This window comes from Caloenas nicobarica, chromosome 6 (genome assembly GCF_036013445.1).
Source record: "Caloenas nicobarica isolate bCalNic1 chromosome 6, bCalNic1.hap1, whole genome shotgun sequence".
NCBI lineage: Eukaryota > Metazoa > Chordata > Aves > Columbiformes > Columbidae > Caloenas > Caloenas nicobarica.
This window is the reverse complement of record NC_088250.1, coordinates 6,476,586-6,496,568: the sequence shown is the minus strand read 5'-3', so window position 1 is coordinate 6,496,568 and position 19,983 is coordinate 6,476,586.

Below are 19,983 nucleotides of genomic sequence, written 5' to 3'. Positions count from 1 at the left end.
CTCCCATTACTTTGGGCCTCCCCCATTCTGTTCCTTTTGGCTCTAAGTTTACAGAAACTTTTGCTCCAGTTTGCAGAAACAGCTCTACAAAGCCTCCGTAGGAAACCCAGGGATGGTCACAGGCAGCATAGCCTGCGTGCTTGTAACACATCCAGCCTGCTCTGTGCTTGCGAACATGCCCAGTGTGATGAACGTGCCCTCTTCTGGCAGGTAAAAACTGAGAAAAATCACAGCAGGACTTGTGTTTCATTAGGAGTCCACAAGGAACCCCCGTTACAAGCCAAAGGACTCTCTGGTACATCCATCCTGCTGGAAATGATCTGACCCCTTCAATGACAAATGTATCTGCAGAGATCCCCAGAATGCTCAATAGAGCTGTTGTCTTAAAGAAGGGTCAAATCACAGAGGCAGAACCTTCTGGTACAAATTTGGCCAGGTTTCTTATTTCCAGGAGTCACAGATCAGGAAAGAAAGAACATTATTCATTATCAAGCCTTCTCATTGGCAGGCACACCCTCTAAAACAGGTGTGTCAAACTCATTTTCACCCAGGGACCATATCAGCCTCACAGTTGCCTTCAAAGGGCCAAATATAATTTTAGGACTGTATAAATGTAGGAGTAGTTTCATTTGGCCCTTTGAAGGCAACCCCAGTGAAAAGGAGTTTGACATCCCTGCTCTAAAATAAGAGCAGACATTTGCTACGCCTTGTCTCAATCTGCATCATGTGCACTTGTATTTCTAAGGTGTCTTTTCTTCAGAACACATTAACACTTCCTGGGTCAGAAGCAAGCAAGAGACACCACTCACTATGTTAGGGGCTTCCTAAGAATCTCAGTGCACAGGTCCAGAATGTAAGTAGCATGAGAGAATTTCATGCGCTGCAGGAGATCAATAAACCCTTGAAACAACCACCAGCTACAGCAAATCCTCTCCAGAGCAGCCAGCAAACAGATCACAGCTCACCCCACGAAAGGGGCACATGTTATGCAGGAGATGAACAGCAACCGTGCACTGGTTTTAGCTGTATTTTCATTAGAGAGAAATGAAAAGGGACAGTTTTCTAGTCTATTCAAGTTGAAAACTGTATGACCAGACCTGGTCAACAGAGTAGAGCCAAACAAACATAAAACTGGATGCTGTATCTCAGTGTGACCTCTCCCCTCAGCCTTCTCTTGACCAAAACCTGATATAACCACCCTGAATTTTGCCTTGGGTTTCACCACTTTGCTTCAAGTTCATCTGGGTCTGTCTCCAGGAGTCAGGAATTAAGTAGCATAGCTATTCCAAAGTAAATTGCTCTACAATTGCTTTTCCATAACAACGTGGTTGTTTTCTTAGGGCAAACCACTTTTATTCTTGAGGAAAGTGTCAGCAGGAAGAAGAGCCAGAGAAAACCTGGCTATGCTGCTATTCTGGAGCTATTATCATCAGGTAAAAAAACCAGCGAGGAAATCTCTGCAGTGTTTGTGACCAGGCCAAGCTGGCAAACAGGAATGACCCGCCCTTTAATTTTAGTTGAGGATGTCAGAGTCGGGGTTCCCTATAAATATCCGTGGCTTAGGCTGGGGGTGTGGGGAGAACGCTGTCTCCAAAATGAAAGGGCAGAGAAAACATGGAGCTGCTCCAGTGAGGGAGAAACGTCTATAATTAATGTAGTGGGAAAATTACACGTTTATATAGCCCCCCCAAACACAATAGCAGACATCCATTTCCTGCAGGGCTGTGGACGCTTGCCAGCCCGCAAATAAATCACAAAAACACAAAGCCAACAAGGAGGAAAAGAAAGGCGAATTATCACATAGGATGCAGCAGCCTTTTGTACCAGGAAAATAATCAGTGTCTCCACCAGACATCTATTGTTTATCAATAACATTCTCTAACAATCCTGCCATTTGAGTCTCAACTGGGAAGTGATGTTCAAACTGAATGATGAAGGTCTCCTTGGATTTTGCAAGCTCCAAATGCACAACAAGGTGGTAACTTGGGAGATGTACTGACATGCTCCAGAAGCATTTGTGGGACCAAAACCAAAAAAACACAGCAAACCTGATATTAAATAGACCTTTGCATGGATAAAAAATGGAATAAAACCCAAACTCCCCACTTTGCTCCAGGAAGAGGATGCCTGGTGTGCAGGGAGGGAGGCACTCAATGGCCTGGCAGCACCTCCAGAGGAACCATGTGCAGTGATGCTGGAGATGAAAACTAAGGGAACAAACAGTTTTAGTGAGAACTAGCAGTCCTACTCCCTGCCTTCGTCTTTCCCCATAGAGGTTTAATGACACAAGCTCCAGCTTCACAGCACATTCAAGTCAATGAGAGCCTCTCCATTGACTTTTAGCTGCCTTCGGCTCAAGCACTGTGATCCTGACACCAGTTTTATGAGTTCTCCTGTGGCTTATGAAGTTGGGCTTTATCAGCAACAGTAGACTGGAGGAGGAGGCCTATTAGTGGGTTTCAGAAGGGCAGTTCCTGTTTTCGTCTTAGCCTGGGGCTGTGTTGAATGAATTATGGGCATTTGCCACGATTTCCAGAATATATTTTGGCTACAGCAACACTGGCGAGTGTGTGAGCACTCCCAAGTTTGGGTTTTTTTTTTTTCTTGCTTTTGTGCAAGATCCATGAGAGGATCCCCAAAATGTTTTACCGAAGCAAGCTTTACATTAAGTTCTTCAGGTGGCACCCAAACTTTTCCTCTGCTGCTCACACAGATGGTTCTGCACCACCTCTTTACATGCTAGAGGAGCACTCAAGTGAGATGTCTTGGGCTGAGGTTGGTTTATCTGACTGAGCACCCTTATCTCACTGCCTTGCCACCAGACCTCCAAAAGGACCAGAGGTCTCCCATGACCTGGAACAGCTAAGATGCAATTCCTCTCCCAGTCCAGGCTCACCAAACCCAAATCTTCACACTACCTGCACTTTATCCTCCCATCCCTGGGAGGCACGGAGGGAAACACAGCTGACACTTAGCAATGTCAGGGGATCAAGCAAAATGCTTCACCACATCTCAGGCACTTAATCTTCTCCTTTCTTTCCTTGGATTGCTAAAAAAACCCCAAACATGTATATATTGACACACACACAAAAGTGAAACACTTGTTTAGGAGAAAATAACGTTTCTCTTGTGATTACTGGCTGCCATTCAGGAGGCAGGGAGAACAGCAGCCATTTATGTCTGCCTGTTCCTCAGCGATTTGTGCTTTTGTGTTTTGAACGACGTACGTAATTCTGATAAAGGTATTAGTGTATATCTTGGACTGAATAATAAATTATTAAACGCAAAGCCCTCTATTTACATACTTTAATGCTGAGAACTTAAATGCAAAACACTAAAGACATTCAAACACTCAAGGTCCCCATAGCAGCTCTCTCCACACTGCACAAATGAAGTACCCAAACTGACTTGGCTGTATTTATGGAGTGCACATTTCAGGGACGAGGGCAGGGCCTAGGGCAGGAATGGATGGTTTTTGGCTGGCTGTTTCTCAGCACTTTGCTCAAAGCTGTCTTGAACCCATCCTGCAGTGGCTCCTGCAGCAATATCCTCTGAACTGGGCACATCGGAAGCTCCCTCTTGAGCTCATTATGACTAAGTGGCGCACAGGTACAGGTAAGCACATTTGGGATAAACACATCTGGAAGCAGCTTGCCAGCTACAAAGAAATGGTTATTAACACACTTTTCAGGGTAAAAATGGAGCAAAACTAAAACATGGCAAGCACGGTTTAGAGTTTTCATGTGGGGAGGAAGGGTAGCCATCCTCAAACCAGGGCACTCAAAGCAGCTTTGACTTTTTTCAAACAGCAGACTTTTAAAATTTAATTTGTGTTTCCATTTTCTTTTAACCGATACTACTCTTATTCTGGCTTTGGCTTGTTGAAAACCATCATTTCTGAACTAGAACTGAGATTTCCACAGCACCAAGCCCTCCCTTGCTCTCTCCCCTGCAATCAAGGGGGTTTCAGAGGGGCTTGGCAGGACACAGCTCACTGCAGGCTACATCAACACTTGAGACCACCTATGTTACCTTTCTGAAAAGGTCCTGACTGCTGCCCAACTCAACTCATCCAGCAGATGTGCTGGGCCACAGCTGGAGGTGAGTGAGCCAATGCTGTGTCTTCTGCAGTGACATCTGCCAGCACCAGCGCTCCTGCTTCTCAGCAGCCCTCGGCATCCACCCTGCAATGAGGAGACCAGCAAAGGCACCCAGAGCCTCCTTTCTGCCCACAAATATGGCTTGCTCACCCCTAGTTGTGCATCTCCAACACCCCACACATGTCCCAGGTGGAATACGGCTGGGGAACCTGCACCACCCCAGGGACACGGTGGTCTTGGGGGGCTTCAAATGTCTGCAAGGATTTCACCATTCCTGCCCAGGCTGAGCCTGCTGAGTTCAGAGCAGTGCTGAGCTCCAGCTTGGAAATCTGCAGCCTGGCACGCACACCTACAGAGTCAGAAAAAAAAAAAAAAAGAAAGCATCTTTTTATCTTTTTCCCTTCACTTCTATAAACAGGAAGAGAAAAAGAACTACAAAAAATTGGTTTAGGCTAATCCTAAAATGAAAGTTCATTTTCTTTAACTAGATTTCAAAACCAAAGTCTCTGTTTGACCTGAAATGTTTAATTTGACCTAAAATCTTTTGCTTTGCTTTTGGTTTCTTGGATACTTTAAGGAAATGTGCCAATTTAAAAATCAAACAATGGCTTAACTTCTGGGATTTTTTTTTTTTTTTTTCCCCAGCCTCCAGTAATTTGTTTTCCTTTTTTTTTTTTCTAGCACAGTGAGTCTAGCCAATAAAAGCCATAGGACACTGTCCAGGCTGTGTATGTGTCACTTTATGTAGTGAGAAGACCAGACCTGGGAGACGAAGGGCCATACCACAGTGCAAGATGGGACACCTGCCTTTGGGTGCATCCCCCAACTAAAACCTCAGCTCAGGCTGTTTACTCAGTTTTTGACAAGAGAGCAGGTTTCTTAGTTTTAAGATCTGCCAGGGCAAGGGTAGAAACAACCATTTCACATCATGCTGAGTGCCCTTCAGTTGTAAAACAACTCCTTTTAACCTCATTTAAGAACAATACCACCAGTTGCACTCTGTCTTCCTTTGCTTTCCCAGTTTGTCCACTTGGAAATCAATTATGGCCTCATAAAAATGTATAAGGCTACTACTAACCTTTAACTGATACAGTAAAAAATAGGTATGGGGTACATACGGAAAGTAACTACTCTGCATAGGGCACTGAGTACTTTATAAACCTGAATAACTCTACCATGCGAGTGTCTTTGCTTTTGCCACTACACAAAGCCAGGATCAAATCACCAGAAAGCGAGACATACAAGAAGATGCATTCAAACCAGGGACACTTCACACTGCCATGCAGAAAAAAAACCAACCCAACCTCTTATTTTTCCTTCCAACTAAGCACCCCCCTGAGGTGCTTTGTCCTCCATCACACGGCATCCCAGCCACCGTGACTGAAAACAGGAGAGTTAAAGATGTAAAAAGGAAGTCTGGAACCTGTAGCAGCTCAAAATGCAAAGCACAAGTGCAGGCAAGACTCATACTCACGTTTCAGCTGCTTGTGGGACATTCCAAAGGCCCCTGGGTACCACCTAGCCATCTGCAAGCGGAGGCTGTGCATCCCCTGCAAGGTCCTTAAAGCAACATACCAGTCCCACGCAAGCACCTTAAAAAAGAAGCTTTTCACTCAGGGTATCTGCTACCTTATAAAACCTCACTCGCATCCACTTAGCCTGACCAAAAACATGTTTCTAGCTAGAGGTTCAGCCCAGTTAGGAGACCAAGTAGGATGCATCATTTCGCACCTCTCTGCAGACTCCCCAGGGCTGGCAGCGGAAATTTGCTATGCGAGATGATTTTCTCTTGCTAACTGCTCCAAAGCTCCCAGAAAGCACCAGCCTCACCCTGTCATCACCAGCTCTAACTGTGCCCTTGTCTGTGGTGGTGCACAGAAATAAAAATTGCTCATTTTCTTTTCCTTCCACACTAAGGTTTTCCTCAGTCCAGTCCCTTTGAACTCCAGGGACTTCTCTCCAAGGAGAAACTGCTTTTTGATTTTCATCAAGATATTAAAGACAGCAGGGAGCTGCAGGACACAAGGACAAGAACAGAGCAGGCTACTTTTCCCATGTGTTTGGGGAGTAAACAGAGTGAAACACAAACAAGAGTTGGGACAGAACTAAGTCCTTTGCAGATATACATCAAATTGATTTAACTTGAAAGCAGAGCACTTAGGACAAATTAAAAGAGTCACAACATCATGCTGTTTTCTAGATAAAAAGTCTTTGGTGATTTTAAGCTGTTCTTCCAGTAGTTTCTGTACCATTGCGTTTAGCTGCCCACTTTGAATTTTCAACCAGTTCCAAAGGCAACCCAAGTCCCACGATGGATTTGCAAGGCTGCCACCAGGCTTGTCTTCTCCTTCGAGCACATCGCGAAGGAGTAAGTGACCTTGTGTCTTCCCATGCTGCTGGGGAGGCAATTTTCAGATGACAGCCCTGTTAGGAAACCACATTTCATGACGGGCAGAAGACGAGCTGGCAGAAGCCATTTGGAAATCAGGGGACCGCACAGCTCATTTAAAAAGAGCACTCACATGTCTGGGTTTGAGGCAGGTGACAATAAGAAGCAGTCATAAATGAACAACGGTCTGCGTTCACAGAAAATGTCTCATCTCGGCCATGTTCCAGGCACACTGCCAACAGGGATGCATTAGTTACCATTGTAAAAACTGCTCCATTTCACACACAAAAAAATTAAATATTCCCGTGGCCAAATGGAAAGAGTGGGTGATGCCTGGGTAGGAAATGGATGCAAGTGTCCCAGCCTGGACAACTAAAAGTGCCTCCAGCTTTCTAGATGTGAATAGGTCGTTTTCCATCTCTTGCTATACCATTAAGTGATTGCCTGTGCTCCGCTGGGCTGTGGTTCCTACCAGGCACTCAGAGACCTAACATTTAGCAGCAAAAGCAATTATAATACAGCAGTACTCTCTAGGAGACCTGAACCATGCAGTCACAACAGTCCTGACCCACAGAGTAGAGGCCAAGGTTATTTTTTCAGGCTTGATTAACAGCAAATGGCACCTAACTCACAGTGATCTTGCTGGCATCACCAGCCTTACCCACAGAACAGAGTCCCTCTCTGATAAAACTGCTGGGCAGTAATGGCATTTCTTAAGGGACAAGGCTAGTGGCAGGCATGTGGGACATTCCTGATGTGGTGCATTTATCAGACACTGGGAGACATAAGCATAAATGCTCTCTTCACTTGGTGCTTGCAGAAGTAAAAGCAAATGATCCCTGATGGCAAGATCCAAGGAGACACAGATGTAAATAAGAAGAGACTCCCACAATATCCTAGAGGACAAGGGCTTGACTTTAGCAGTTGCTGCTTGATCTGGAACAGCCTGGTGTCCAGCAGCACTTAAGATTTCACTTGCTAGAGGAGGCTTCCTGGAGAAGCCTGTGTGTTAGCGTATCTACTTCATCTCCCACGCTACATTTTCCTTTCAGCCCCTTCCAGCATCCCAGACATCAGCTCATCATTTTCTCACCATTACTTGCCCACCATTATTACTAAGAAATAGCTGTATGACTGTATACATCCAGCTGTAGCTCCAGCTGACATGAGTTTTAAAATGTTCTTAAACCCAAGCACAATAAAGGGCTTATAGCTCACCATACATCTACTTTAGACTGAAATTTCCCTTCATTTAAGACTTCTCTAATTATCCTTAATTAAAAAAAAAAAAGAAAAACATTTATCCCCTTTCGTAGCTTGCTCATGTATTTTGCTAGCTTCCTGGTTGTAGCCTGTGCTCAGTGATAATGACTCAACATGAAAGCTTCAGCGTGTTACGAGAGCAGACTTTGGTCACTGGAATTTTTAGCCTATGTCTGACACAAGGCTTTTGGGGGCAGAGGATTTGTTTTGTCTGAGACCATCGCCCTAAATACTTCCTACTCCTCTCAATTTTCCCAGACATTAAGTGATCCCGGAGGGCATTTCACATTCCCTCCAACTTAACTGCAGTAGAGTCCGAAACTTGCATTGCCTCTTCCAGCACCTAATAGACTCTCATGAGAACAACAGCTTTTTGTGTGCGGTTACTTTCTGTATCTGAAGGATACTCCTGAACTTTAGCCTGACTTTTGCTTTTGGCTTCTCTCCTTAGGACTTTGATCCAAGAAACCCTCTCAACATGTTCCATTTGCTCAGCTGGGGAATTCAGCACTGCAGTATCTTGCATTGCAGATTATTTTTAGAGATGATCAAATCAAGACAGATAAAATAAGAAACAAGCGGAATCTTTGCTAGAGCTGACTGCAGAATGCTGTGACTTACCAGCCTTTGGTCTCAGGGCCAGAGTGGAACTCCTGATCCAAGAAAGAGGAAGACATATTCCTGATGGACCTGATTCAGAGTGGGACCTTGAACTCAGCTGCCTGTGGGTGACACTATCAAATTAGTCTGGTATCTTGCTTTCTGAGTACTTTCCTACTACAAGACACAATACTACCTACTGGAACAAGCAGCTTTGACATGGGCAAGCCTCCTGTCATTATCTAGCTGTCCATAACCTTTCTTGGACAGCAAGAGCACACCTTCATGTACAAGCAGCCGAACAGGCCAAGGATGCATCAAGAGAACTTGACGGCTCAGTTGTGCACCCAGTGAGCAGCACAGTTAGTTTTAGGACAAAAAGGAGAGATCACCATAGGTCAACACAGTTGTCTGCATGCCAAAGTACCCAAATCAAATCCAAATTTCATTTTGAAGTCAAGGAAACATCATCCTTAGCTGTGAAGGACATCCTAAACAACGGTGGCCAGCAAGACTGGTGACGTGCTGCCAAATTTCACTTAAGCCCTTTAATAAATAATTATAAGATCTTTCATAAAGTCAGCTGGGCCATCTAACCACAGCACTCATCATCTAGCACTTCATTGGAAAGAAAAGAATAGCAGAAAACAGTGAGACATACCTCTCCCTGTCATATGGCAAGACTTAAGAAAACTGTTTTGGGGGAAATTCCAGAGCACGTTGCTGTAGAAACATGAAGGGCAAAAACTGATTTTTTTTTTCACTGATGCAAGGAAACAGGCTTTGCTCTTAACTGGTCAGTATTGCCTGGAGAGGAAAAAACCAAACAAACAAGAAACTAAACACCATTGAAGGACGAAGCAGCTAGTCTAAACTAGTCCCTTAAAGGTATTTATTTTTCAGAGGAGAATTTTCCTGGGTCTGGTGGGTTTTTTTTTTGGTTGGCTATTGCCAACAGTATTTTAGCTTACGCTGTGCCTGCTGACCTACCACATTTAGCCTACTCACATTAATTAAACTTTAATTAAGTTTATTAGATGTTCATCAAATATCAAAAGTAAGTCAAAGGATTTGCAAAGTGTTGGCTAAGGTTTTAGCATGACTAGGCAGTTTTGGTTTACATAATTTCATTTATATATTTATATAAAAGGTATTTTTAAAGCGTAGGTCACTTCTAACCTACTTATCATAACCTTTCCTAAAGCCACAGCAAGCACCTGCTCTACAGTTTCATTTAGGACCAGTGTTATGAGGAGCGGCACTTCTTGGTTTGTTGTTACTCTTGGTGTAACGTAGACCTCAAGAGAGTAACTTGTGTTTTAGGATGCTCCCACGAGTTCCTCAGGTACATCGGGTTTCTCCTCCTAGGCTACTCCTAGTCATGTCTTGTTGCATTTCTACTTCTTTAAAAAATTAGGGAAGGACTCTTCTTCAATTCCACCCCGCCAGAGCAGAGTGAAGTCTCTGCTTTGTGCATAGGCAGTTGTTTTCCAGTCAGCGCTACACTTTGCTCAAACAACTCAAGCCAAGTTTCCTGACAAGTCAGTCATTTTCCCATTTCCGCTCCTCTCTGCCTCATGTCCTGGGAAATGTGCTGCCACAAGTTTCTGAACTGAAGGAGACAGTATCAGAAGTTTCACAAGACACCTGGAACAAGTGTGTTGTGTCTACCCCTCACAAGCCACTGCCGAATTAACCAAATTAACTGAAAGATGCCATTAAAAAAAGATCCTGGTTCCATCCTCAGTTAGTAGCATTGCTTTTCTTTAATTTCTGTAAGATTAGCTGGGAAAGTGAAAGTAAACTGTGTGCACATACCTCAAAGATGCACGGTCTGTTGGTTGGTTGTCCTTTTATATAGTTCACTCCCTTTCCACCTTCAACAAAAATTGGTCAGCCTTTTATCCTGGGAAAGCCATTGATTTTAGAGCTGTTGCTCTAAAACTGCTTGGACAAAACTCCCACGAGAGCTAGCCCTGCAGCCCAGCACATGGGGGGAACACTGACCGAGCCCAGCACAGCCCATCTTCCCATCCCAGTTCCTCACAGCATCCTCAGAGCAGGGCACAGGGCAGTGGCACAGCATCTGCCCCCTAGAAAGTTTTCAGCCCAAGGTCCTCGTTCTTTAAATCTTTTCCCTGCTCCCTGGTTGACTGTTCATTGTTAAAGCCGACCTGATTATTAGATGGGGCGGTTCAGGTTGGTGACTCCCTCTGCCGGCACGGAGAAACGTCGTGACCAGAGTGGACGTCCCACAGGGGACACTGGCAGTGGCTGCTGGCTCAGGCATTGCCTTGGTGGTGCGTCTTTCTCTGTGAGACTGCAGATGGGGCTCCCAGGCAACCACAGAGCCAAATAACAAACCAAAATGCTCCAAAAACAGTGAAAGGGCAGGATCAGGCAAAACTCTGTCCCGTCACCCTGCCATCAATTAGTGAATCACTTGTCCTATTATCAAAGCACACTGATCTTTGCCAGTAGATACAGAAAAACTTCCCCACCACAAAAATTATGCCTCGAATACGGCCAAAAATCATAAATATTTTGAAATAGAAGGAAATAGCTTTTAAAACAAGACACATTTTGATTTTGGATAAAGTTTTCCAGACATGCTATGATAAGCACAGCAAAAGAAATCACACAAATAATTTTCTGCATAAAAATGTGGGGGGCAAAAAAGCCTTTTTAAAAAAACCCAACCCACCAAAGAAACAAGCACCAACTTTAAAAAGGAAGTTTTGGAAAATAATATTTTGGCAACAAACCTTTCAGCTTAGTGCTTGGCAGCCACCAAATATTTAACTTCGAAAAATAAAAATTTGTTCAGAGCTTTAGAGTTTGCCTTTTTTTCCTTTTTAAATGAAAGAAACTGCACATCGGCACTGTAAGTGAGCAGAGTGTGACGAAAATAAACACCACTGGTGCATTTTCAGGAACTTCTGGGTAAAAAGATACATAAATCTGAGGCGAAGCGTAAATTCCCAGGAGGACCACCCATAGCTGGATGGGTTCATTTCCCCCTTAATGACAGATACATCCCAGCTAGCATCAGAGGACATTCAAACGGGTGTTAGAGACCCACAAAAGCAACGCCTCATTGTTTTCCTCTTCCCTGAAAGGCCACTTGCTCGGCAGCAGCTCCTTCACCTCCTCCATCACCTTCCCCATGCCACAGTGCTGGTCCCAGTGCGCGCTTCTCCTGGAACACTCCACAGCTCCTTGGAACGCCGCTGCCTTCGCAGCAGAGATGAATGAGTCAGGGTCTCTTTTGACTGCTCGCAGCTGGATGATTTGACAGAGAGAGAGAGACTCCAACTTCAAAAGCAAAAATACAGCTTTGCAAACAAAGCTGAGACGAGATTTATCACAAAACGGGAACAAGGGAGGTGTTGTTCCAAACAATAATCACCTATTTATTTTATTTTTCAGTCTATCGGAAGAAAAATGCTCATGGTGAACGTTCTGTGCACAAACATGATTGTCTAATGAGACACTCTGTACGTCAGCTAAGCCAAGCAATGGAAACTCTGTGCAGGAACAAATGGGTGCACATGTCTCCTCCAGCAGAAATAAAGATCTGGGAAACCAGACACCCCTTGCACATATGTTGGAGCCAATCCTCCTGGTATTCTTTTTGGTCTGCAATGTATAGAACAGAATAACAATCTCTTTGGGCCTTTAAAAGTAAAATTCATAAAGCTATGATCTCTCCTGAGTATTGGATAAGTTCACTCCTAGAATCAAGGAGGAGTCTCCAAATGGCCTGCTGCTAAACCTCAGATGTCATAACATGGGAACATCCAACTCAGAAGTACCAGCTCACCACAAGCATCCCAGTGGGGTAAGACCCAAGTCACAAAGGTCTGGTTTTAGCCCTGGATGAGCCCCAGGCAGAAGGAACAAGCAAGCAGTGCAAATCAGAGGTGTACCAAGTTCATGCAGCAAGCGAGACTGATCTACCCTGGCATGCTTTCTCCCGGTGGATCCACCAGGGAAGTCTATGCTGCAGGTCCCTATGGAGCAAGAGGGGAAATCTCAATCTCTGCCTGCGATGCTTCCCGAGGTAAGCGCTCCCCCCTTGCTCGTTCTGTTCATACTGACATGGATTCGCAGCCTTTTGTGGAATATGCACTATAAATACATATGCCGGTTTCCAAAATAGCCTCGCAGGGTTAAACTGTAAACGGTGCTGCTCCCTGATGTTGCCTGCATCTATTTTAGTAGCTCTGCAGAACCTGCAGCAAGCCCCATTTTCTGGGAATCTCTCTCCCAGGCACTCCTCGCTCTCAACACATGGAATGGCTTCGGTTCCAAACCCCTTTGCTCGATGGCATGGGAAAAAGCAGAGAGGTAACTAGAGAAACAGAATGTTTGGCAAATGCATATTGAACTTCTCACAACAAACCCATTAGTTCATGCAGCCCATCTCTATGGCAACCAAACAGCACAAAACCAAGACATTAACACCTAAATTTATTAGCGTGGAAGTGCTTAGCTATTATCATTCCAGGGGTGTATTCCCCTCCTCATCCCCCCATCTCGTTTTGGTTCATAATGAATACAACTCAATTCTAGTTCAAATGCCAATGTAAACATAGGCACACAATTTACAGACAGCAGAGCTGAAGCTTTCGTGTTTTTAATCGCAGTTTGAAAAACAAAAGGAAAAACAAAACAGGAAAAAAGGCTGTGTGTAATGACTTACCCAATTTCCATTTTATTTTGCAAGATTGCTAAAGATTTGCAAGTCATGGGGAAGAGATACTATACATACTATCCTACGACAATCTTAATTAGATAGAGAAATTGGTATTATATACTGCTTCTCCCAACACAATTTCAAAGCACCTTTATACTATACTGACTATACAAAGCACCCTTTATTCTATATGGACATTACAAGCAGTTGAGAAAAATGTAACACCGTCTCCACTGTGCCTCAAGGCTTCAGGTCATGTCACAGGCACCGGAGTGTGTTACTATTTGGGTGTGCTGACTCCAGAAATAAGCAAAGTGAGGATTCAGATGCTGGGAAGCAGAGACTGTGCGCAGCATCGCCGGTTTTGGCAGCCAAACTAATGAATTCAGACGTTTTTGGAGATCTAAGTGCACCTGAGGGTCCGGAGTGAATTTCAGTGGCCTCGAGAGCAAAGATCATAGCAGGACAGCTTGTAGAAGACAACTAGGTGTTAGGTCTCCATCTCTGCAAGTCAAAGTAAAGCAGGAAAACAAAGGATATGTCTCAGCCCAAGGCACATTTGAAGCTGCGTTGGCCATTCATGGTACTAACACCACACTTCGCATTTAACAGTTTGCTAAGCTTCTCTTTTTCATTTTTGCTTCAGGATTTAAAATAACTTTCATTAGGAATAAGGACCGGCGTTTCTTGGGGTAGATGGACTTAAAGAGTCACTGGTCGCTGTCAGACATAGGGAATGGGACCGAACAGACTGGCAGCCTAATCCTGTCCAGAGATCTCCATGTTGTCCAGATGTAAAACAGGCCCCATTGCCGGGGCAGAACTGCCCTCCCAACAGCAGCAGTGCAGATAAGTTAAATACGGAAAAGCCTTCAGTGGCATGTGGCAGTGAGCCCTGCCTGAGGATCAAACAGACTTTATAAATAAGTGGCTACCATTTCTGGAATCAGAGCAAAGTCTATATGTGGTTAGCGATAAGACTCAAACACAAATGCATTTCATAAGTTGGTAAGTACTGCAGGCGATGGATCAGGCTCATCAGTGCTCCGAGTACGCTAATAAAGATTGATAATCTAGCATTAAACTCTCCATCACTGCACAGGGGAGGGTAGAGAGAATAACAGCTGTGAAGGCCACCAGAACCATTCTGACATCAAAGACTGAAGACATCAAGTAACAATTGCCCCAAACTTCAGCATAATACCTCAAGGTCCCTGTGTTGGGGGGGTACCTAATGAACCATTTGGTACCACAAAACCAAATGGTTCCACATACCAGACTCAAGAGGTCCGGAAATCCTTTTCGAGACCATTTGGCATCTTCCCCCTTCAATCATGCATTGCTATTTCCAGGTAAAAGGCACCTTGTCTTGAGGCTAATTCAGATGAAGTCACTGTAGGGTTAATTCATATGTAATCATTAAGCATTCTGTGTCTTTGCATGACAACAGCAAAGAAAATTCAGGCTAAACATTCAGAAAAAAATCTTTAGTGGGAAGGGCAAGAACACATTGGGAGGTGATGCCTTGGAAGAGCATGGAGTCTCCACAAAGACCTGTCAGGAATTACTGATGCAAAAATTGGTCCTGCCAAGAGACAAAAGGAGGAACTAGATGCTTGCCCAGGACACCAAAGACAGTCACTGCATCAATGGTGTTCAGTGCAGCATGTCCACCTCTTGTGCAGTGCTACAACCACAGGTGACAAGTTCCACGAAAAGTAAGATTTGCCTCTGTCACCAGCATCATTTGCCACAGTATGGAGTGGATTTGAAATGCTAGATCTGCCTGATCAACGCCAAAGCAGTCAGGCCATGGATTTTCACAAGGTTTTTCAGCTTCTTTAAGCACAAATGCTAGCGTGAAAAGGGACTGACTTCCCTTCAGAGGACCAAGCGCAGGCCCTATAACTCAACACTGCTTCTCAGCACTGACAGCAAAAGGATTACAGGGACAGTTTAAAAAAAAAAAAAAAAAAAAAAAAAGAGGCATCAAACCAACCTTCTCCTCCAGCTTCCCTCAGGTGGTGTCAATAGAGCATTTCTGAACTTACATCAGTGGAACCAAGAGCCAGATTTAGCCCATCACTGTACAGAAGGTCTAATGGCAAATTGCTTGTCATCTAGTTTCAGACATGTGATCAGAAAACGTTTAACATAAGGGTTGCAATATATTAACCACATTCCCATTAGCAGTGGAACAGTCCATTACTAATATCCCTCCATCCTCAGGCAGCACCTCCTCCTGAAAGTACACTGCCAAGATTTAAGCTGACCAGGGCCCCAATTTCCAGGCCCTTCAGGCAGGTTACAAGAAAGCAAATTAACAGGTTGAAACCCTGACAATTTGCTTCTGAAATAAGGTCACTGAGGATCCTGCAAGTCCCTAACTAGCTGGCTCGCTATCAGCTGAAAGACATTTCAAGAACATTAGCATTGGTGCCAAAAATATCTGGGCTCGTCCCTGCGGCAAAACAGCAGCAGGAGAAGGAGGCTGAGGATAAAATGTCAGCGCCTGAATAGGCAGAGCGATGGGTGGACCTGAGCTGTTGAGATCTTGCTTATTGGGGTAACTCCACTGCCAGGCAGAATAAAACAGCCACCAGCTGGGAGGGGATGCGCTTCAACAGCAGAACACGGGCAAACGCACTCCATCGCAAGTCCCCATAGACCTGCAAGAACAGTTCAAAAAGGTCCAACAAGAGACCTGCAAAGTGGTTTTCCTGCTTTAGAAAGGAAGACTGCTGGTCACACTCACCCCAAACCACTCTAGTGAGTCTCTTGCTTTCTACTAGCCAGAGCTTATATTCTTTGCCACCATGACATTTCATCAGACCTCTGACAATACATCTAAGCACACAGCACCAAAACCGGCTTGAAATAAACTTTCAGTATGTCCAGTCCCCTACAAAAGATGCAATTCCACCAAAACCTAACACTTGACAACATCACGTCTACCTCACCAATGTTTTTCCTCTACAGGAGAAATAATCTTTTCCCATCTCTAGTCTCTCATTTCAGTATTTCGGAAGGAAAAACTTTCTTTTTCTCCAGTGTACTAACGGCTATATAACAAAATTAATACCCCCAAGCTTCAGTATAAACTCAGCCTAAGGAAAGCTTCAAGTTGACCTGGCATAAGATATCTCATAACCTTCTTTCACAGCTTTCACAATTTGTTTTTTTGGATTTGTTTTCTAAATTAAGCATCCTGAAACTTCCATGCCGAGTCTTGGTGCTTTTCCCTCCAGAGCCCATCACTGGGGTGAGGCGGGCGCTCTGCTCCTGGTCCATGTGAACACAGACCAGCTCTGACTGCTCTCTTCAAACACAACAACATTTCTGACTCGAAAATTCATGTCACCATGCCACTATCCTCAGTCCACATATTCATGCACATAGATACAGATTGTGCAATAGCTTTGAAAAATCATCCAGGCCCTCCACAGACAGTGCCATCTTGGATCCATTAGCTGTGTTATGAATAAATCAGTGAAATAAAGCCTTTTTTTTTTTTCTGACTATGTGGCAAAGACAGAGAAGAGAGACATGTAACAGGAGAGAGGTGGAGCAGATGACACCGACATCCCAAGCCTGCCCTGTGATGCTGATTAGTCTTGGTGGAGCTACGCATGACCAAGAGGTGCCCAAGTCCAGACCTGGAGGCTGCCGCTGCCCGAGCATGTTTATTTTAGTTCTGCATGCATGCATGCGTGTTCCCAGCGGGAGGGGATGTAAACCGGCCCAGCCATCCCTGCCCAGCCCTCCATCCTCAGGCATCTGCCAAAACTGTTCTGCTCGCACTAGCGCGAGGTCACATTTCTTGGCAGAGAGCGCTCAGCTCCTTCTCCCCTCTCCCTTCCCCCATGCTCCTGGTAAAATATGAAAACAGCCTGCCACCTGCCATTTGCCTGGCCTGTTTCTCTCTGTCTGCCAAAAATTAGCAACATGCCCCAAAATATAATTGGAAACACTGCACTGCACTGCAGGGGTCCCATTTCTGTTGCATAGAAGAGGCTTGAAAAAAAGCCAATTTAATTTCTAGATTCCCCAGGCTGCATATAGCTGCTAAGTGGGGAGGTAAAAAAAGTCACTTTTATCAGGCCAGTTCCTATTAGTAGATTCAGATCTTTTAACAAGCCATGCCGTAGGAATCAGCGAGCTGTCATTGCAAGCAGATTTAGGGCATTGTTTCTTGGAATTAGAGTTGTGTGGGAGGTCAAAAGTTAGAGGCCAGCATTCCCAAACTTCAAGCCGAGGGCCTGGGTGCGCACAGCAGAGCTGGGGATGGCAGAGGATTTGGGAAGGCTGACGTTAACCCTGGGAAGCAAACTGCCCCGTTCCCCCCTCCTCCTCAGCAGATCTTGCGCAAGTCCCCGGAGGATCCGTGCAGGAGGCATCTGGAGATGAGTCTAGGACTCTGTCGTGGCTTCGCTGCTATTGCAGTGGCCATGGCTTCAGCTCCTATTCCATCTCCTCCTTGAAACAGCTTTGGGAAGTGCTGTGTGGCCAAGGGAGGGCTCCCACATCTCCTGTGCTCAGGGCAGCTCTGCCAGCAGAACATACTGACCACCAAAGTCTACAGACCATGGGCTGGCATTGCAAAGCTAGCAGCTCGCTCTCTTTTGCAGAAGATGGTCGGAACAGAAGATCAAGAAAATATAGGGCACCTCATTCATGCCATGCTTTGGCAGAGGGCTTGGCCAGCAGGTTTCTGAAGCTGAAAAACAACATTTCACCCCAAAGAGCTGTTTATGTTGTCAGGGCTGACTTGTCAGGCTTACAAAAGTGCTGTGCCAGGATGGCTTATTATGTTCCTCCCTCAAAATACACTGGGTCTGCTCCTTTCTTACAGGGTGTCTGCATCCATCGTGCAACAGAACTGTGCTAAAAACCAGGTCTTGAGGAGACCAGCACACACAGACACAGGAAACTCTGCTGCTGTCTCAGCCATAAAAAGCCCTGCTGAAGGGTTTCAGCTCTCAATGAGGGACAACAGTTGAGAATATACAACGAGGCAGTCAGCACGTCACCCACCCCCAGGAATTACCGTAGGCCACCACAGTGTTTGCCCAACACAAAGAAACAATCAGCACTTCCACTTTTTGCAGGACTAATTGAGATAATTCTCATAAATGCATTGCCTGTCCATCTTCAGCCTCACAGAGCACTAGCAACCACTGCGCACACTATGTGCTATAAAATTAATACTCACTGCCATCCATCCCAAGCAGCAATAATACCTCCTTCTTGACAAATACCTCCAGTAAAACCAAGTGAAAAACCTTCTTGCCGGCCACCCTGCAAAGAGCTGGAGCCTTGCCTACTTCACCTGGACCCCTTGAATCCTGTTTTCTCTTTGACCTTATATCAAAGCTGTACAGTGCAATCTCTGAGGGTGTTATGGTCTGAAGAAGAACAATCTTGCCATTTTCTCTTAGGGAGAAGAGTGCCTAAACCTGATTTACAGCACTACTGCATAAATGCCCAAATCCTCTCTGGCCAGGTTCCTCAGAGAAGATGCACAGGGATGCCCAGATCAGACATTCTAGGGGCACTCGGTTGTAACTAAGAGCCTTGCTGTGCAGCACACAAGACAATAGGAAAACTGGATGTCTCTGGAAATAGAGCTAGGACTTCGATACCTAAATCACTTTATGGATCTGATGTGCAGAACTGTGGGCTGCCTTAATTTCAGTCTTAGAAGGGAAGGGCAAGAGGGAGCCCCGAGGGAGCCCCAAGATTCCTTCTCATCAGGCTGCTTTCTGAATAGACTTCAATAGATCAGGAAGTGAAAAACACGGTTGAATCTAACTACTTAGAAATTCTTCAATATCAGAATTTTTTCTATAGCAAGAGTGCTATGAAATAATAGGACGACCCCATGTTTAAAAAAAAAAAGTCATCGCAAAATCCACAGCTGCTCCACATTTGCAATAAACTGTTTAAAACAAAATAAACCAATACATTTGCTCCAAGAAATATGCATTAGGCACTGGCAGCTTGCTTCCCTCATTCCTCTATCCTCAAATACTTAAGCTGAAAGGAGGGGAAAATCTTGAAGTAATATATGCATGAAAAAGCCCCGAGAACAATAGCTACTCTCCAGTTGATTCCAAAGCTGTTATTAAACCTGAGGTTCCCGTGCTAGCAGAGCACAGCTTGAGCAGCAAACTCTGTATTCACTGCCACCATCACCAGGCTCTGACAATGCAAGCGAGTCAGATTTCCACCTACAAATTCCTGGAAGTTCAGACCCTAAAGAGCAACATACCAATATCTCGGTATGAGCAGGGTCAACTGGATAGCATTATGGAAACTTCCCCTGCTAGAGTAAAATACCAACAGACTAATCCTCAGACCAGAATGGGCAGGCTCTTACTTGGAGCCAAACATCACCACTGTGTTTTCAAACTTTTCTAGTGGTCTTCAGAACAAGGTGCAGTCAATATGAAGCTGATAGAGTGTGTATGTTGTACAAATCCTGCCCAAACCCTCAACTCTAGATGAGGAAAAAGGTTGGGCCAAAAAAACAAGCATCCAGAAGCTGGCCAATGGTCTCTTTAGCCCACGATAATCATCCCCCCAAACCCATTCCACATTGTAGCAGCAGCATACATCCCACCTGAACATACCATCCAAAGCTGTTTCACTGAACCTCCCACCCAGAAAAGGGGAACACACCTCATCCTGCATGGGCTGGAAGGAGACAGATGGTTTGGCATTTCACTGGCAGCCCAGGAAGCAACAGACTCCGCCAATGAGCAATGAGAAGATACAACATGGTGGGAAAAATAAACAGAGATCTGTGACTGCACCATGGTTCAGGACAGAGCATGAAAACACTGGGACCTGTTTGCTGGCAATAAAAGTCTCCAGGGAAGAAGCATGAAAGATTGAGAAGGAAATCTAACAGAAACAGAGTCCACTTAAAA